Source organism: Anser brachyrhynchus (assembly GCF_964034855.1).
Source record: "Anser brachyrhynchus genome assembly, chromosome: 20".
Lineage (NCBI taxonomy): Eukaryota > Metazoa > Chordata > Aves > Anseriformes > Anatidae > Anser > Anser brachyrhynchus.
The window spans coordinates 6,793,104-6,811,741 of record NC_137713.1 but is presented as its reverse complement, the minus strand read 5'-3'; the positions used below and the strand labels follow the sequence as shown (position 1 = coordinate 6,811,741).

At 54.1% G+C, this 18,638-nt stretch overlaps 1 long non-coding RNA gene across 1 annotated transcript in view; it reads left to right on the top strand.

Moving 5' to 3' along the window:
- LOC308180998 overlaps positions 1-18,170 on the top strand; it is a 244,292-nt gene extending 226,122 nt beyond the window's left edge. The window contains exons 2-3 of the long non-coding RNA XR_013941270.1: positions 8,119-11,824; positions 12,240-18,170. This is a non-coding gene — a long non-coding RNA (uncharacterized lncRNA). The remainder of the gene's footprint in view (positions 1-8,118; positions 11,825-12,239) is intronic.
- Positions 18,171-18,638: the final 468 nt, after the last annotated feature.

The following is an 18,638-nucleotide window of genomic DNA, read 5'->3' as shown; positions in this document are numbered from 1 at the left end:
GGCTTTTCCATCACCTCTCGGTCCACACTGCAAAAGGTACAAGGGGAACAAAAGCCGAGGTCTCTGCAAGTGTGAATTTGGGAGTGCTCGGATGCCCAGGGTCACACAGGCAGCATTCCTGCTCATGCCCCCACTGCATCCAGTTCCAAGCAGCCTTTCCCGTTCCAAGTCCGTGGTGCTTCCCCTCTCCTCCTGCTCCGTGCTGCAGCACGGCATTTGGGGTTGCTCCAGTTCTCCCCACCACGAGGACTGGCAGTGCACGTGGAGTGCTGGGGCTGATGAAACATGCTTTTGCTCAGCGAGGATTTCCAAGCATGCCTTGTCTCTGGCCATCCAGGATGCAGGCAGAGCCTGGAGCATCAGCAGAGTCATTTTAGGGGGGCGTTGAAGTTATGACCTGGCTGTGCATTGATGCAAACCCCTCCCCACGGAGCACAGGAGCTGCTCCCAGGCCCAGGAAGGGATGCTCCCAGGTGGTTGGAGCATCCCTGCGGAGATGCCACTACGGCTGCCCCTTACACCACCCCTTCCCGAGGGCCGGGATGCTCTCCCACCCTCCCCACTGCATCCCCATCCCGGGGGTGCATCGCTGCAAGCACCAAGCCCCCTGCAAGGATGCTGTACCTGGGGTCAGCGGCGTGGTCCAGCCGGGGGGGGTTGTTGCCAAGCAACCCGTCTCCCCCCGCCGGGTTTCCATGGCGATGGCGATGCTGCCGAGGCGGGCTGGGAGCCAGGCAGATGCTGAATTTCACAAAGCTGCACCCCTGCCCCAAAGCTCGGCGCGAGCCTGCAGGCACAGGGCTGCAAGCGGCGCAGGAGCTCCTCCAGCCGAAAGCGGGACAGGAGCTGGGTGCTCCGTGGGGAGGCAGAGGGTGGGTGCACGTGGGTGAGTGAGGGGACCTTGGCAGCCCATCAGACCCGTGGGAGAAAGCCAGCTTGAAAGTTCAGAGCTTCACTGAACGTTGTTGGTGCCTTTGAACGTGGAGAAGGGGTAAGCAAAGGCTAAGACAGCAAAAAGACAAGCCCACAGGGCAGAGCCGTAACCGATTTCTGCAGAGCACGGATCCCTCAGGCTCTCCCCGTCCCCTGACACCAGCCTGTGTCTCATTCATAATTCCTGGAGTCCCCTTGCTCTGGCTGATGGAGGCACAACAGGCACTGGTCTCTGCCAGGAAACCTTCCTAGGATGAGCCCACGTGGGGGAGGAACCCCCCGGACTCATTCGCCAGCCTGCACCCTGCTTCTGCTGCTCCCTGGCAGCCTCCACTGCTGGCTAGCGCGGGGCGTGGAGCAGCATCCAAAGCTGCTCAGCATTTCTGGGTGCTTGGGACAGCTTTGGCTGCTCCACAGACAGCTTTTTTAGGCCGTGAAATCCATTCTGGTGCAGGGCCCCGTGGGAGTCTGCTTGGAGCAGGCGCAAGGAAATTGGAGGTCCCAGACAGGCTGCGAGGAGGGAGCAGGAGGGGAAGGAGGAGCTGGTGCTCTGAGCCAGGAGCGCCCAGCTCTGAGAACAGTCCCTGCTCTTTCTGGTCGAGGAAATGCTGGGTTCACCCTCGTGATCGCATTAGGAACGTTAGGGGCTGGAGGGATGAGTGTGCACGGCAGCTTGTCTGCTGGACTTGGGCTGGGAGCCCAGGTCACCCTTTTATGATCCTTTGCTGTCCCACACACGGCACCTCCCAGCCGCCTTCCTGGGCCGGCTCCACAGGTAAGTCTGGGATCGTGATGCCAAAGCTGGGCCCTGGGAGCAGCAGGACGTTTTCTCCAACACTTCTTCACAGCCAGCTTCTGCCCATTTGTCCCCGTGCCAACATTGTCTCCTGGCTTCAACAGCTTTTCTCCCTTCTGTGTATTTAGACCCTGATGTATTTATAGCTGGCAGTGATATTCCCTCCTGGCTTTTGCTTTGCCAGCACAGGCTCCCTCCTCTCCTGAACGCAGATGACTGGATCCCAGGTTGTCTGCTCCGTATAGCAGCATTAATCCTTATCCTACATGTGGGATGTGCTTCTCCCCTCTGTGGATGAGGCTGCATTAGTCTCATTCACAGCCATATGGTGCCGTTGTCTCGTAATCCTCCTTTCATCAATCCAGCCCTCTTTCTGAGGGACTGGCAAAAATGCAGGGAAGAATATTTTAAATCTAAGTACCTGGCCTTGCACCTCGCGCCGGTATGCTACAATTTCAGTCCACTTCTCGGGTACTCAAGTCTAGCAGTGCAATATCCCATCTAACTATTTCACAGCCGATCTCACCTGGGGGACGAGGGCTGTGTTAAAAGCGCTCAGCGGGCTCGGCCGCGCTGTATGCCTCAGGCAGATTAAGAGAATCTCGTTTTAGTGATCAAATAAATGGAGGCTTTTTGTGTGGAGGCAGTTGTCCTCTGGTGCCGCTGTGGTCATGGGGTGGTTCCCGTCTGCAGATGTTCTGAAAGCATCTTTGAGATGCGTCTGACATCGAGGTGCTGCAGCTTCTCATCTTTTTTGCCTTGCCCTTTCTGCCTCTCTGCCTTTTCTGCCGTAGCCCGTGCCACGTTTCTTCTGTATGTTCCTGTAGCCTCCAGCTCCAGGTCCCTCAGTGCTGTCGGGGTGGATGCGAGCAGTTGATCCTGCAGACAAAGGGGCTGTGGTAATCCACTTAGTCTGGCATGATCTCCCCTCGTTAAACCCTTGTGCAGTTATTTACTTACTTTCAATTAGCCCTGCCGTCTGAATCTGCCGTGAAACCTCATCCTCTACGAGATCAGATTAATGGGTTTGTATCTCCTATTTAAATACAGCCCCCACATGTGCTGTACTCCAAACCAATAATACTTTGTCTTGATGTAATAAAAATAATTGCGAGCAGAGACGCTCTCCCTTGTGCCTGTCCTTCCCCACCCCGGGGAATCGCTGGCTCCTGGCTCCTGCTGCCCCGTTTCACGTCCTCAAACGGCTCTTACCTCCACGGGCAACCTCACCCTGGTTGAAAACTGAGGTCAGGCAGTGCTGGGCTGTGCCCTGAGTTATGCTTTAATCTTTTCCCTATTCTCCTCAAATAACAACCCTTGTTCTTTCTGTCTTGAAGCCAGAAAGGTGCTGGGGCTCTGTAACTAGCTATTGGTTTCAATCCCTTCTTGTAAGTTAGTTCTCCCTCTGCCTGCCTTGGTGCAACTTCCACTTTGTTGGGAACTTTGTGACCTCCACAACCTTAATTCTGGGACTTGCACCTTGCAACCTGGGCAGGGTCTCTGCTTCTTCCTAACACCTTCCTTCAAGTGACTGCTCAGCCCGTTACCTTGCAGGCTCCTCTCCACAAGCCTTTATTTTCAGTTTCTCCTCCTCCCGCTCAGGATTTCTTGCAGCTCTAACGCCTTTTGACCCGATGCCATTCCAGATGTCCTGCGTATTTGTGTCTGTGCTGACTTCCCTAACCAATTCCTTTGTTTCTCCATGTGCGCTTTGCTCGAAATGAGGATCCTGGAGTCGCAGGCTTATTTTCATTTGTTCATTCACTTACCCACGAGTTGATTTAGGTCAAAGTATTCAATTCGGGGCGGATTTCTGCAATCAGAGCTTCCATAATATCTCCATTTCTTACCAAAACTAAGCCTAGTCGTTGTCTCACAGCTTCAGGTGAGCATAAACCTGCCAGCTTTCACATCCAGCTTTGTCTGGCGGTCTGCTGCCAGCAGCATTTGCCTTCCAGGCTCCCCAGAGTTATGTCCACATGACAGAAGTGCCCTAAAAGAGATTGCTGCTCCATCTCCTCAAGGGGACATACCCCCCATGAAGGTATTACAGCTCGGTCCTCTTATTCCCAGTGTTTCCTACAAGGAGGAAGCCTGGTAACATCCCCAGCCTGGTGACCATCTTCTCCCCTTCTCATACCCATTTGGGGTCTTCCCTTACCCCCTGGGTGTCCCCAGGGGTGGGCAGGAGGCCAGCGGGCACCTCCTGGACACCGGGCTGGAATCAGGCAGCGCTCCTCGATCCGACAGAGCTGCCCCAGCTCCAGCACAGGTGGATGAGGTTTGGACTTTGCAGATGCAGCCACTTTGCTGATGCTCAGGACACTCGATTATTTCCCGACGCAACCTTTCTTCCCCCAAGAAAGCGCTGATATAATGAAACACGTGTCTGAGGGAGCTGCTCCAGCAGCCTCCTGCTCTCACCAGGTTTGGTTGACTGGATCAATTTAACCTCCCGGGTCAGAATGACATACGGTAGAAATGGCCAAAAGAGCAAAATCGAGCTGGGAAGGTTTTCAGGAAGGCTAGAAAGGAAATCTTCTTGTGCTCAGCTTTTGGTTTCTCACAAGATAAAGCTGAATTTTCAGCCGCTCAGGGCAAAATGTAATTTTCTGGTTGGCTTTACCTGCAGTCCACCTGACTGCTCTTTCCCCCCGTGCTGCTCGTTGAGATGCCCACATCCCTGCTGCCATCCAAGGCCCTCAGAGAGTCCCACCTGAGCCTTATCGCATCCCACCATGGGTCTGGGCATGGCTGGGACCAGCCACCGAACACGCCGGGAGCCCCTGCAGCGTTGCGGGATGCGGTCTGCTGGGGAGGCTGGGCGGAAAGGAGGGCTGATGAAATCATGGCAAATAGGAGCTGACTGCCCAATAATTGTGGACAACAAGGCTTTTCAGCAGGGCCATAAATCAATGACAGATGGAGACACAGTGGGTGGTGGTTATCGATTGATTTTTTCCCCCATGTTTGCTGCCCTGCAGAGAGGAAAGGCTCCGGAGGCAGCGCTGCAGGGGCTGTAGTGCCCAGCTCTCACCCTCCTTTCCTCCCCTCTCCTTTCCACCGTGCATGGGGGAGATGCTCACGGGAGGCAGCATCAGTGGTGTCCACCCATGGAGCTTCCCGCCCATGCTGCTGTGCCTGAGCCCAGCCGGGCATTGCCCCTGGACGTGGGGAAGGATCAGGGCTGGAAGATAAAAAAGAGCAGAGCAGCCAAAGTCACATCTTAGCACCTCCAGCAAAACATCTCCGCCCTGCCAGCCTCCCTCTCTGCCAGCCAGCAGCTTTCCCACCCCGTCGCTGTTCCTCTCTGGCCATTTGTGGTCTTTGATGAGTGCACCAGTCCCTGCTTCTTCATCTCCTCTCCCTACTCCCACCTCCCCTTCTCAGATGCTGTGGTTTAAGGGTCCCAATCCCTGCACCACGGGGGCTGATAGGAGGGATACCCTCTATACTGACAGCTGGAGGGAGGATACGGCGATGGTCAGTAATAACATTGATAAGGGAAATCCAGCCCAGGGGAGGTCCAAAGCTTTATGGCTTGACCAAAGTGCCAAGAAAGAGGAATTTTTCTCCCTGCTTAACCAGTTCTGAAGACCTTCCTTCCCCCTTCCATGTCTCTTGGGTGGCTCAGCTCTTTGAGGAAAGTCCCTGTGCAATGTCCGTGTGGATTTTGGGCACTGAGAGGCTCCCATGTGGTGACCCTGGGTACTTCTGGGTGCTCAGTGTCGTTACCCTCCAGCTCATGAAAGCAGAGTTATCCACTTGGGGGAAAGGGGACATCATTGCAGTAATAGCGTTCTTTCCAGGATGAAAAGCTCTGCCATTAGAGCTGGGCTGGGCTCTATTTTTTTCCCCTTCCCTTTTGTTCAGGGCCGCACAGAGCACTTTGGAATTCATAAACTGGTAATTTATTGAACAAGTCTTTGGAGAAGGGAAGTAATGAAAACTGCCATATAAATTACAGGAGCTCTCGGGATCCCATCGCTGGTGGCTCCGATGGAGCCGACGACTGCAGCGAGCTCCTTGCCGAGGAGCAGACAGCCACAAAGCCGTGCCAGGTGGGACCAGGACTGCCAAAATAGACCAGGTACTGCAGCCCCAAGTGTCCTTGGAGCTGAGCTCACGTCTTGCAGAAGTGCTTCTTGCCTGTGCCGTAGGGGACGGGGGATTTACTGGACCTGCAGCCTCAGGAAGCGGCTCTGTGGGCACATTTTCTGAGCCAGTCTGCTCTTTGTCTCCTCTGCGTCCTTCGCCATGGGCAGGTTCTGCAGCGATGGAGTGTGCTGGCCGGGTTGCTCTCAGACAAAGGAGGAATTACAGAGCCGCTATGCGTGTAGGCATCAGCAGCTGCAGTGAGATAAGAGATGCTTATGAATAAATATAAACCTCCCCAAAGCTCTGGGTGCAAAACCCCCATCCCGAGGCCGTTTTGCAGAGCCCTGGACCACAGGTGCTGGCAGCTGGCGATGTGTCCTTCACCAAGCTCTGAGCACGCTGCTGCTGGCTTTGTCCATCCAGTGAGACCCAGGGGTGAGACCCGTTCCCCAACAGCAGGTCCATGAGCTCCCAGGCTGGGAGAAAATCCTTGCAATGTGCTGCTGCAGTCCAGGTCTCCCTGCTCCGCCTTTGCAAGGCGAGGTGGTACATTTTCTTGGTGATAAAAGGGTCTGGTTATGTTCCTGAAAGCCTGACTTGGCCGGCACGACCCTCCATGCACACGTGGTGTGGAGCAGAAACCTTTATCAGAGGAGCTCGGCTGGAGGAAGATGCCAAGCAGCTGGGCAGTGAGGGGCTGTGCAAGGTGAGGAGGTGAGCGTGAGAAGGGCGGTGGGGGCTGTACTCAGTCATGCAAGCTGGGGACACCTAGCAGAGGTAAAATTATTGCAAGCCCCAGCGTTTCCCACCTCCCTGGTTAATCAGGTAAGGGGCCGGTCACCTCCAGCTCTTGGTTCCTGTTCAATGCTCGGTCCTTCCAAGGAACGGGGCCGAGGGAACAGCCACCCCCAGGGGGACACTGCCCATGGGCAGATCTCAAGGCTTCATAGACATGTCTGTCCCCGAGGGTGGTTGGAGTTTGGCTGCCTGGCTCTATAACTAAAGGGGAACTCTGGTCTAGATCCCCCAGCCCCATGTGCTCCATGGCCATGGATGCACATCCCTGGCACGGGCTGGCTCCGTGTCAGACCATGAGCACGTGGTCACTGTGGCTGTCCTCCTGCCGTGCAAAGGCAAAAGTCCATCTTCTGGAACTTGTGAGCCAAGGTGACACTAGGAGACCTCATAGACGGGGGGGGTTTCTGTGGGGCTGTTGGGGCACTGAGCCCACCATGCATCTTCTGCATGTCGTAGACTCATGGAAGGGTTTGGGTGGAAGGGACCTCACAGACCATCTAGTTCCAGCCCCCTGCCGTGGGCAGGGCTGTCGTCAGCCCCAGGAAGGGGAGGGTTTGCCAAGACCTCCCACGTGAGGTCTCCTGGGGGCAAGGTGTGGGGCTGAGCCCAGACACCCACAGGGAAGTGTGTCCTGCCCCTGCCTCGAGTCTGCGTGGCCGTGGTTGAGAACGGTGAATCCTGGGGAAGCAAAGAGACGTGGGGTTGGTACCTGAGCAGCATAAATAAATGAATTAATGAATGGATTAAATGTAAATTGTGGCAGCTTTAAAATGAAAGTCATAGTTTCCAAAAGTGCTTTTAACCGGTACTTATTTCTGCAGCAATATAACTGCCAGCAAGAGCTTAATTCATTATCACCAGAACAAAATGAAGACCCTGTAAATCTGAAGTCCAATTTAATTTCCCCAGAAAGAGCTTTTTTTCTTCTTTCCCCTTCCCTTTCCTATCTCCCTCCCTGCTCCCAGCCCAGGGAAGGGGAATCGCCACAGCTCGGAGCTGTTCTGTGCCTCCTCCGAGCGGGGCGTGATCGGCTTCCCCACCAGCAGGGACCTTTGGTGGCACTTGAGGATAAATCATTCTGGTTTTGGGACCACTGCCGGAAGGTGGAGGCTTGTTGGAGGATACCAGGGGGAGGCAGGGACCAGGAGGGGATGGAGGAGGCCATGGGCTGAGCTCCCACGGTGGGGCTGGGCTTGCTGCTGAACCTATCCCTCCGTGGGGAGGTCCCATCTACAGATAAATTCCCATCCCTGAATGCTCCATAAATAACAGTGCAGACAGGCTGTGTGTGTGTGCACTGCTCCCAGAGCTGTAGCAGACCACAAATAGCACATTTCTGCCCTAAAACATGAGGCAGAGAGGGAGCAAATGAGAAAAGGGGGGTTGATGCGGTGGGAAGTGCTCGGGGAGGTCTCTGGTCTCCATGGAGGCTTTGTTTATACTCTTCTCATTTTCCTGTCTCCTTTTTTGTTCTTTTTTTTATTTTTTTTAAGGGAGTATTTTTAGCACATCGGAAAGAGCAGCACGCCGGCTCGCTGGATGCAGGGCACACAGGAGCAGATGGCGTACGAGCTTCTCCCGCTGCGGTCCCTGCACAAACACCTCCGTCCTGAGCCACCTCGAGGTGACTGCAGTCACTGCTCCCCTTCCTCCTCCTCCTCCTCGCTGATGTCCTCGGCTTTGGGGACCTCTTGCAGGGACGGACGCAGCGTGAGGACGATGATGCTGTATTTATTCATCAGCACTTGGTCTCGGATGTGTCCCCAAAGATGCTGGCAATTAGGAGCATCACCTCCATTAGTCCCCCTGGCGTGCAAGTGGTGGCAGCTTTCTCCTCGGTGCTGCACCCAAAAAAAAACCCTCATTCACTCCTTAAAGCCCCACGGGAAAAGGGAACCCTTCGGGGTGGCCGAATGGGCCGGCCACCTCTGCTCAGCTCCTCTCGGCACTCATTAAGCCATCCCCACTGTGTTTAATTATACGTATTGCGCTCTCTTCTCCTACGCTGCGCGACTCGCCGGGTGCTCCTGGAGTTGATTTGAAACATGAAATTACTGGTGCGGCTTTCATATGGCGAGAGGCACTGCTGTGACCTGCGGGTAATTATCGAGACGATGCGCGGCCAGCAGCCCCACAGTAATTAGCTGCAGAGCAAGGAGTGTTCTCAGCAGCTCTGTGTGTTTTTGCTGTTGGGTTTGTGCGTGGAGCCCGGGTGCAAGCACGGTGCAGGAGGGCCGGGAGCCGTGGAGCTTCTGATCTCCGCAGGGAACTGCAGAGAGAAGGAGCAAAAGCATGAATGAAACGGGGAATTGCACCCGGTGGCCGCATTTGCTGGGGTCTTCCAGGCTCTCCATCTCAGACGTTGATGTCTCCAGGGTTTTGGAGACAAAGGTCCTACCCGGAGCTACTGGGTGGGAGACCTGCACCTGGGAGGGGGACTCAAGTGTCAGCAGTGGCATGGCCGAAATGTTCCCAGCTATTCCTCCCCATGCATCAAATATCCAATATAATATTTAGATTTAATTAATTCACATAATTTCAGCTTTTATGCAGCAGTAAAACATTCTTTTTCAGATAGCGTAAAGGTCAAGACCGCGTCCATCAAAAATTAAGGAAAAAGGTTAGGGCTTGAAATGAAATTTTTGCCCCCCTACTTTGGGTTCGGGGTCGTTCTGTGGGAAGCTGGGGGGGGGGGAGCAGAGTTGCTCCAGCAGCAGCAGTTTCTCCTGGTAGAAGCTTCTCCTACCCATAAGCCTTAATCTGTCTCCATCCAGGAGCAGGAGGGGGCTGGGAATCTGGGGGGATTTGAGCCTGGCTTTGTCCCACCCCAGAGGATTGCCACAGCCTGGGGGTAGAGGATGCTCAGGAAAAATTCTTCCTATGCCACACTCCGTCAGTCTGCGAGGAGCTGGAGGGGAAGGCAGGCAGGCAGAGCATCCCGCGTCCCTGCTGCCTTCATCTGGGACATGTTCCTGCTTCCCTTCACTGCCTCTGGCCATGGCCCAGTAGTTGCAGCATCAATGTTGTGATTTATGTGTGCACTTGTCCTATCGGACAATGTCCATGCTGCCAGCTCCTGCTGGGACGTTTCCACGGGGTCCTGGCTGGCTCTGCACGCACGTGGCCAAGGGGAACGGAGAGGGAGCAGCGATGGCTGCAGCCAGAAGGGATGTGCCAGCCATCTCGGGGCCGGACCCAGGCCAATGAATGCTTCCAAGATGGGCTTAATGGATTGTTTGAGATTTGGGGCTGTGAAGTACAATTGAAAGCAAAGTGTTTGACTATTGTTATAATTGTTAACAGGCTCCTTTCGGAGCCCTGTGCAAAGAAATGGATAGACTTCAGCCATCAATAATATCGCTGGAGGAGAAAATTGAAGGGATATCTGCCCAATTAAATAACCTACAGGGCTGGAATTGAGAATCAATGTGGCATGAATGATGAGGCATGGACTACAGACGCCGAACGCTAAATCCACCAGAGCCTCTGCTTTAACGAAGAGGAATATTGCGGTGTGAGAATCCCCAGCTGCGAGGGGCAGGAGGCGGACGGGGAGCAGCTCAGCACCGCTGTCCAGGTACAGGCAGGGATGCAACCAAGGGACGAGATCTTCAGAGACCTTTGTTGCATGCACCGTGGTGGCAGATGGACCTGCAGATGGGCACGGGTGGGCACGGACGGGGCTGGTGGTGCGAGGACATGGGGACACGTGGCGTCCACCTCCCTGGGGACCTCAGCCTGGGGACAGTCAATGGGGACTGCTGCGAGATGGGATGTTGCGTTCTGGATTTATTCCTCTGCCCTGTTTAGGTCAAGCTGTAGGAGGCCCTGGATGACCTGAGGGGTGGAGGTGGAATTTGTTGGGTACTGTGAGCATTTCAAATGGAGTCGTGGAGACCAGTGGTAAAGAGGAGAGGGGGGCAGCTGGCTCTGGGATGGGGCAGTGGCTTTGCTTTGCGAAGAACTTGCATGAAAAAATACAGCTGGAAAATATCCTGTCCTGTCTGCAGTTGGACAGTACGAGTAGGGCTGGGGGACTTTTTTCCCCTTTAAGGACTACTCAGACTTGATCACTGGGGTCTGTGCATGCCGCAGGACATCCCGTTCCCGGATAGTGCACCTCACCAAAGCCTGTGGAAGTGTTGTCCCATCATCTGGGCCCCTTTTGGATGGGGATGAAGGGTGAAGAACATCTGCGATGCACGGCTCCTTCCTCTCCCTCCTCCCATCCTCACCAGGACGAGCTCGCAGCAGCTCCTCCTGCGGGACGTCACCGAACACGGGCTCTGCCCCTTTAATTTTTTTTAAAAGGAGAAATTAATTTTGTCTTTGCCTAAGCACCCGTCACTTTAAATTAATGTCTCTGATAGTGAAAATGACGAAGGAGCCAGGTCATTAGGCAAATTTTAATTAGAGGCTCAGATGGCCTTTACTAATAAGATGCTACGTTTCGTTCCCAGTGCTCTCCCTTCCCGTCCATGGGGCTTTTGGCCAGCCTGCCCAGACCCAGAGTTTTTGGTGCTCTGCTCACCTCAGCACCCTCGTGCAGCCACGATGAGCCCCCAGCACCGCCAGTTCCCCATCCTCGGGCTCTGCAGGTGCTCCTCACATCGGGTGTGGGACCCCAGAGCCGCAGACCGGAGCCGGGCTGGGATCGCTGCCCTGAGCTGGGGACAGCCCTTAGTGGGGGCTTCACCGGGGGGAGGAGGAGACCCCAATCTCCTGGGAACACCAAGGGATTTATTTATCATCACCATGAGCCACATGCCGCCTCGGGAGCTTTTGCCAACACCGGGGAGAGGTTTATAAGGACGGCACGCTGCGGGAGATGATTTATGGAGGCTTTTTCTTTGCACAGAGTAAAGCTGCTCCCCCATATGCACTCCTTCCCCCATCCAATTTCATTTAGTAAAAGGCCAAGAAATTACCTAACTAACAAAGTATCAGCCCCCGACGCATTTCTCCTGGCTGAATAGAGGTGGCCTGGACCTAGGGAGAGCATCCCTGGGCTGGCAGTCGGCCTCCAGCAGAGGCTTGGAAGATTCGGTCGGCTCCCGGGAAAGTGTGTCTGAGAATATACCCTGAGAGCTCGCCCCGGGGAGGAAAACAGGAGGAGAGAAGCAGGCTCTGCTCTGCGGTTCCTCGCTGGTGACGGGATCACAGCTCCCCTCTGTGTGACCAAGGCTCCGTGCCCCGCAGGTACACATGTTTCTGTGCCGGGTAATTTCACAAGTGAGCTCCATCCATTAAGCTGCTGGCTCCACTCACTCCACCCGGTGCAAAAGAGCTGACAAATGGTGCTCTGACCTACTTGTTGTGTTTGTGGTTGTTTCGCCCCCCCCCCACACATCATCAGTGCAATGTGGCTGGAGCCAGGCAGGGATTCAGGAGGGCAGGGGAATGCGGTGATGAGATTCCTCAAAACGGAAACTTCCCACGAGAAAATGTTGCTTTAAGTCACATTTTTCTTGTAAAGGGAAGGGGAAAATATGTCACAGAGCCCTTTGGTAAAGTGGGACCCTCCCTGTTTCCACACCTTTGGAGGGGAAAGCTTCGTTTTTTCACCTCCAACTGATTTTCACACTGATGTTTGTTTGTTTTCCCACCTCATCAGACAGCTCCAAACATCAGTTTCACCACCAGAAGGAAGCGTTTGGACCGTTCCCTGCCTTCCCTTCCCTTCCTTCCTTGCAGGCGCTTGGAAGTCTCGCGCCATGGAAGCACCAAACCACGTCACTGCTGGTGCTGAGCCCTGGAAATCCACCACCGGTGACTAGCAAAAAGGGGAAAAAAGATTTATAAAGAAGATTATTCAAAAGAAGTAGCGGTCCTTTTTTTTTTCCCCCTTACTCCTCATCTTGTGCAAATTACCCTATTATTCTGCTCCCTTAGGATGCCTGATTGTCCTTATTTCTTCTTTTGAGCTAAAGTCATCCATGCATTAAATTAGTTCTCTGCCTAGAAATAGCTTGATTACTTTCTCCAAGCTGCAGCTAATGCAAGGATCCCAGCCACTCGCAGAACTGAAAACGGGGCAAAAGAGGCAGCAGAGGTGGAGGGGGGTGAGAGGGAGGAGAAAATCTGGTGGTCCCAAAGAGGAGCCAGCGAGGTGCGGCCTGGGGCCACAAGATAATGCCAGCAAGGGCACAAAACTTGTTCCCCACCACCCCAGGCTCCTCTTAGGATCACCAAATGGCTTGGGTTGGAAGGGACCTTAAAGGACATCTATTTCCAAGTGCAGGGATGCCTCTTGCTAGATCAGGCTGCCCGAAGCCACCTCCAGCCTGCCCTCCTCCTCCTCCCCGCTGTGCCTCTTGGTCCCTCACCACTGGGCTCCTCATCCCTTCTCCCAGCCCTAACCCGCAGGAAATCGCCTCGTAACCCCCAAAGCTCTCCTTCTAGCCTATAACCAGCAGGAAAGGCGAAAATTCAGCGCTGCTCCCCTCCGAGCTCAGAGGCTGGTGCAGTACCCATGGTCCACGCCAGCTCTGTGAGCTCCCTGCTGGTACCAACAACATCTCCAACCTCTGCTCCCTGACAAAACATGCTCTCTGTCCCCGTTACCCACTGACATTTTCCTTCTCACTGCCCTCCTTTCTTGTCGTGGAGCTTTTCCAAGAAGGCAGCTGGAGCTGCACGGCGCTGCTGAGAGGGGCTGTGAACCTCGGGTAATGGCCCTAGAAAATGCCCTGCACTCTTTTGTGCTCCTTCCTTTGGGTTTTCCTGGCGTGGGACTGAACTTTTTGCTAGGTTTTGAAGGTTCTTTTTACGTTTTTCCCTTAATCCCTCTGACTGTTGGGCAGGTGCCTGCTCCAAGCTGCTTGCAGGAGCCCCCAGAGCTGTTGCCTGGACATCAGCTGCTAATTGGGGGCCAATTCCTCTCCTTCCCGCTGCACCTCGCCGTGTCCTGCACAGAGCCACATCTGCAGACTGGGGGCTTCCTCCTTTTATTCTCCCAAATCCCCAATGCTCCTTCACTGCTTTTAATGAAAGTAAATTGGGAAGCATCACCAGAGCTGCAGTGAAGGTGTTTGGCTGTTGTCCTCCCCCAAAACCTGCCCCGTGTCCCCCCAGTGCTCCTCCAGGCAGCCCTGGGAGTAGCCCAGTCCTCCCAGTGGCTCGGGAGTGGCTGGAGGCGGAGGTGGGTGGCCGGGATCCCGGCGCACGACTCCCCTGTGCAGGAATAATTTGCCATTTCCCAGAGCCCAGGCTGCCTGCCCAGCCCGGCCAGCATCCAAGCAATCAGTCCGCGTTCGGTGGTGGCCTCCCCCCTCGCTGCTCTCACAAACGATGACAAATGGAGCGCTGCTTCGGCTTGGACAGAGCAGCGAGCATCGTCAGGAGGAGTAATTGCCTTTTGGGACGTGCTTCTCCCTGAGCATCCTTCCCGGTGCTGGGAAGCAGAGAGGATCCCTGCTGCAGCACGGAGCAGGGGCTGGGACGCCGAGGGGTTGAGCCTGCTGGAAATGCACCGACAAGCGATGCTCTGGTCCCCGAGGCAGGGACGTCTCTGGGAGAGGGTTCCCAAACCAGCAGCGGGGACATCGGAGTATCGCTGGCGTCCAGTATGCGCTTTGCTATTGCTTCATCTTCCAGGGCAGCAGTGGGATGAGCTTCCACAAAGCTTGTCAGTTCGGAGGGACCAAGAGAGCCTGAAGTCTTCTCTGAGGTCTCCTTGGAGGACGAACCGCGTCGGGAGCAGGTTTTGCACCACCCAGCCTGTGGTTTCGGCGTGAATTCGCTCTCAGAGTGCATCCCTCTTGGAGCTGAATTTACCCCCAGCTCACTTCAACCACAGCACAGCAGAGCTGCCCGCCTGGATGAGGACGACCTCTCCAACGCGGGTTGTGCTGGCACAGAAAATGGCCCCGGGCTGGTCCCAGCCCCTTCCCCACCTGATGGAATGGAGAAAAAACTGCTTCAGGAAAGCCCTGCCCGTGCCAAGAGGTGGAACACTGTGTGCGTCGCTGCAGCTTTCCTCTTTTCTTCATTTAATTAAAAAGAAAATGTCTCCCTCCAAAGTCATTAATTACTAATGACACAATTAGAACCAGTAAAGAGGGAGAGGAAGAATAGGATGAAAAAGGAACAGAAAAAAAAAAAAAAAACAACCACCAAAACCAAAAAACCCTCTGGCAATTCAAGCCATTTGAAGCTGAAGAGAAATTAAGGAAATAATTGCTTGATTTAAACTTTATTCTCACTCCTGCTGGGCCCACGCAGGATGGGTGTGTGATGGAAACCATCCTTCCAGCGTCCCTCTCTTCCATCAGAGGAAGGAGATAAGTCTCTCTAGCTCATTTAATCTCATTTCCCTACTTGAAGGTGGGCCCCAAGGCAGGACCTCACTTTGGGGTCCTTCCCTGCAGTCTGCCAAGCCCTGCACCTCCCTGGTACAATAACCTGGGCCCAGCACCGTGGTCCCCATGGCCACATTCTCCATGTCTACGTCGGATGGATGCCTCCATCCCATCCCCATGGACAAAATGTCACTGTCCCCTGTCCTGCCCCAGCTGTCCCACACTGGACGGAGCAGAGCACTTGGGGACGAGCAGGGGCATCTCCTGGTGTCCCCGTTTCGAGTTTCCCAGCTTTGAAAGGAGGGCTTGCGTTGCTTGAGGACTCTCTGAAAAAAAAAAAATAGATGAAGGGCGTGGGAAGAGAGAAGCCCAGCGGAGCTGCTGGCTGCCTGCTGAGTGCTTGTAATTTGTGTCAGCCTTGTGCTCTACCACGGTGATTTCCGATTGTAGGGGAGGGAGCGGTACCAGGCGAGGTGCCTGCCCAGCAGGAGATCGGGTTAGGCAAGGAGCAATGCTCAGCACCCCTTGTGATGCTGAGAACCAACCTGACCCAGGGGCAAGGTGGCTTGGCCCCAGGCGGGGTTGTGGCGGATCTCCAGCCTCGCTTTCCATCCCGATTATCCCTGGTTAGGTGAGACTTCATAAGTTGTGCGGGATGGGTACGGGGATTGCTGCTGGGGCTGCCCTGATTTCCTCCTTTCAGGAAGGAGTCCCAGGGGTCAGGAAGCCAGCGCAGAGTGGGATGAATCCTGCCCACCTCTGCATCCCTGTCTTGCCTTCTCTTGCACAGCCAGCCTTCCCCACCCCAGCCCTGCATGGCCAAGGCGCTGCCTGGTGATGAAGGAGGAATGCTCATCCTCATCCTTCTCTGGGCAATCTGTCTTGGAGGCCAACGAGCCGGGGGGACCACCAGATCCCTTCGCATCAGGAGGCTGCAGAGGTTTGCTCCAGGTTGCAGCAGTCTTAGGGCAAAGCCAAGCCCTTCCAAGATGACCTCCAGATGGCAAACCTTCGAAATTTTGTCGGTATTTGTCATGGAGCCCAAAAGTCAATGGGGTTCTGCTGGGACATGCTCTCAACCCCAGTTCTCACTGACTTTCTTCTTCTGGATCTATAAGGGATGTGCAAAATAAAAGAAGGGAAAGGCAAAAAAAAATGGAAGAAAAACCAAATTCTTATTGACTGCTGGGTCCCTCCCGAGGCCATGGCAAGCGGGGATGGGGAGGGAGGAATGCTACTAATACATCGTTTTGTCTTCAAGCAATTATGTGAAAATGAGTTAATCACAGGGTCACAGAAGCCATAACCATTAATTAATCCCCAGCATGAGCTGAAAAGATGAATTTCCTGCAGTAAACAAACGTGAGTAACGGCATGGCAAGGAATCAAGCTGCCACCGCCGGATTATCGCAGCCCACACCAGTGGCTCCGTACAGCTCCTGCCCCGCACCGCAGGGCAGATCTCGTGTCCCTGCTACGTCCCTGCTTCTGGGTGGCTTTCAGGGGTGGTTCTGCATCTCCTACGAGCAGGGCAGTTCTGAAAGTAAAGGCAGTTGGTCGCTGCTGCAAGTGGTAAAAGTGGCATGTCGCTCTGAGCAGGGTGGGCATCGCTGAGGGTAGGCAACTGGACAGGTGTCCCCAGCCCATCTGGATTCGGCTTGGTTATAAGCCAAGGAGACTCTCCACCGAATCTCAAATATTTAGTGAATACCTGTTTTCACGTTATTGCCATTTAAATAACTAGCTGCTGTTGTACTGTGATCCTTTATGGACAAATCCCATTAAACGCCAGATGCATTCAGACCCAGCAAGTCTCCTAATGGCCAGCACAGGACAGAAGCGACTGTACTGTAAGTCCGGGTGTCTCCTTGAAAACAAGCCACGTTACTACCTTTCTTCTTCTTCTTCTTTTGTGTGTGTTTCTTATTTCTGCCTATTAAGCCGTTCGTTACCATCCCTGTTGAAAAGGGCAGGAAGCCTTCTGACAATGCGTCTCGCGGCAGACCGTTCCTCCAGAAACTCGGACTGCACCAGTTCAATAAAAATTATGATCTGCTTCCGACTGTGCAAGTTGGCTGCACGCACATGATTAAATTAGCTTAAACCCAGCCTCTATTTATTTAGCTAAATGGAATAGGAATAATGCAAAAACCAAACTGAAATCATCCCAATTCCTCCTGGGCTGTCAGAGATTGGTTGGGGCAGGCACGAAGCTCTCCTCTCTCTGCTGTTTTGCATTTCTTCTGTGTCAGTGAGCCCCCAGCTCATGACCCTGTTGGCATCCCGCAGGTGGTGCCCAGCTAGAGGAGCAAGGCAGGCTCAGCTGAGCTGCTTCATTTGACTGGTGTCTACTCAAAAAAAAGCAAGTTTTCCCAGGGACTGGAGAGTATGTGAAAGGGAAAACTATAAAAACTGTTGCTACAGATCAGTGGGAAAGGTTGTGTGTGGTTTTTTTTTCTTTTTTTTTGCCACCAATAGACATCATTTTAGGGCTCATTTACCTTCCTATTTCTTTAAAATCAGTCAATTTTTATTAAAAAAAAAAAACTTCCATTAAAAAAGAAGTCAAAACAATTCACTTAAAAGTGGTACCAGGGGAGCTGCCTGAGTGCCCCAGAGAGAAATATCCTATTTTGAATGTCCCAGAATGAAAAATTTCAGCTTCTTCCCAAAGTGTTTCTGCACTTCTTACCGAAGCAGAAATCCCCAAAGCATCCCCGTGCCGGATGCCCACCACGTAGTGCTGGGTAGCACTAAGAGAGGCAACAAAAAAGCCTCCAGCAGCCAATTTACACCAATTTAACCACTTTGCACTGATTTAAGTGATGCTGGTTAACTGCAAGTCATTGCTTCTGTTCGCTCCTGAACGAGCCCCATCGACACCAATTTGTGTTGGCAGAGACCGAGACCAGCGGCGTGTGCGCTAAATCCCACGTTGGTATCGAGAGGGCAAAAATGAACCCCAGGCACTGACAGGCAAAAGATAATGGAGCCCATCTGAGCACCCCCCAAGCCCTGTGCTCAGGCAGTTCTAAGAAGCATTTGGCTGAAGTTTCTCATCTCCTCTCATTTAGATGATACCTGACCTTTCCGAAATTCGCCCAGTGTCACCGCTCGGCTGTGTTTGTGCTCCTGCAGCCGGCTCCTGATGATCGGGCTCTTCACAGCCACGCTAACCTTTGGCAGGAACACATCCATAAGCCTTATTAACTATGGGGAAGTCACCCCACGTCCCCATAAGCAGATGAAGGAATTGGAAAGAGAAATTTCCATCTGCAAGAGGTGGCTTTGCACAGAACCTGGGGCTCTGGAGTGGGGAGGTGGCTCAGAAGTGGTGCAGCCAGGCTGGGGAGGCACCGGTGCCCGGGGGCTTGGAGCAAGGGGGATGTGTGAGTCTGGAGCTGGATGAAACCCCCGCCCCAACCCCACCGGCCCACGTGGTTTGGGGCTTTTGGTGCCATGACGGGCTGTGGGGACTGGGGTCTGTGCCCTGGGACTGCTGGGGGACACCTGGGCACCTTACTGGGGCAGTTTTGGGGAGCACCCTCACCACTCACAGCTTTGTCCATCCCGAACCACTGCAAGGCTGCGCCTCATCCTCAGGTCCACAACCAGCCCCGATTCCCCCAGGTTGGGATCCAACAGCCAAAAAACCCACGGAGGCTCAGAGGTGGCTCCAAGCCTGCATGGGGCTGCACCAGGAGGTGGAGACG